This window comes from Sinocyclocheilus rhinocerous, unplaced genomic scaffold (genome assembly GCF_001515625.1).
Source record: "Sinocyclocheilus rhinocerous isolate Xijiao unplaced genomic scaffold, SAMN03320098_v1.1 scaffold401, whole genome shotgun sequence".
NCBI lineage: Eukaryota > Metazoa > Chordata > Actinopteri > Cypriniformes > Cyprinidae > Sinocyclocheilus > Sinocyclocheilus rhinocerous.
The window spans coordinates 206344-208148 of NW_015624202.1; positions in this window are offsets into that span (position 1 = coordinate 206344).

Below are 1805 nucleotides of genomic sequence, written 5' to 3' on the forward strand. Positions count from 1 at the left end.
AAAAAAAAAATTTGTTCTTGTTTTCCAATTAAAACATCTAAAAATATTTAAAACAAGACAACAAGACTTTTTTTTCCATTACATCTTTTTCATTATATCTTGAATTTACCTGTTTTTGCTTTGAAAACCATCTCCCATTAAAGATATATTAATGTTTTAAATAACTTATGCAGTGTTTTCTTCATGCAATCAAAGATTTTAACTTTTTAACTAGTTTATACTTAAAACAAGTGATAAAATATCATATTTAAGATATATTCTTTGAAAGTCGTAATGTTTTATGCAGTGTTGACTTACTGCAATCATAGATTTTTAAACGATTTTAACTAGCTTATATTTAAAAATGGGGAAAAAACAATAATATACAGTATAATTAAAACCTAATAAATCGGCATATTAGAATGATTTCTGAAGATCATGTGACACTGAAGTCTGGCGTAATGATGCTGAAAATTCAGCTTTGATCACAGAAATAAATTATATTTTAAAGTATTTTATAATAGAAAACCGTTATCTCAAACTGTAATAGTATTTCACAATATTACTGTTTTTACTGTATTTTTGATCAAATAAATGCAGCCTTGATGAGCAGAAGAAACTTCTTTAAAAACATTAAAAATCTTAAACTTTTGAATGGAAGTTTATATGACAGGAAAATAAGAATAAGATACAAATTGAAAACGTAGAGAGTATATATAATTTAATCTAATTATATAACATATAAATAATTGTTCTTTCTCTGTGGACCACAACATAATAAAAAAGGGTCATTCCATGAAATCGGTGCCTTTTCCCACTAAGAAAAATTGTAAAATAAAATAAGTTTAATCAACATTTTTTAAATATCCATGAAATGAAGACACCTTAAAATGACAAGAAATTGTATTGTGCCATCTCAGGCTATGTAATTTATTATTTTATGACTATTTTTCTACCTCATCTTTTGGTATTTTTGTCAACCCTGTTACCGACACAAGCGTTAATTAGAACTATGGGATAGTTTTCACATACATGAGCAGCATTTTAGTCCCTATTTTCACTGGAATTGTTTCAAATTATTTATTAAAAAAATATAAACATTTTATATTTGTCATTCAGATGACCAAGAACATCCTAATTTTTGAGGGTGACCACATGTCAGTTAAGAAAATTTTATTTATTTTTTTAAAAGAGAGATGTTAAAAAAGGGCTTTGTCTAAAAAATATATAGTTAATATTACAATGGAAAAACCTGGAAGGCTGTATCAAATATATTTTTTAAAATTTTTATGAAATTAATGACAGTAACAGGATCGACATCATAGTAACAGGACTGACCAGAGTAACAGGGATGACAGGACACACATTCTTAAAGGGGTCATATGATGCTGCTAAAAGGAACATTATTTTGTGTATTTGGTGTAATGAAATGTGTTCATGCGGTTTAAGGTTCAAAAAACACATTATTTTCCACATACTGTACATTATTGTTTCTCCTCTATGCCCCGGCTTTCTGAAACGCGTCGATTTTTACAAAGCTCATCGGTCTGAAAAGCGAGGTGTGCTGTGATTGGCCGAATACCTCAAGCGTGAGACGGAAATGTTACGCCCCTACCATACTACCATACGCCGTGTCCTGGCCGGAGCTACGAGACAAAAACATGAAAACCCATTACAAACGAGGCATTCGTTGCATCCAGTGGGGACATAATTATGGATTATAATGACTTATACTGTCTTTTTACGCGTTGCATTGCATCGCGCTGCGTAAACATAAAACCATGTCTGCATTTGTGATCGGAGAAACGACAAACAACAAGCCCTAC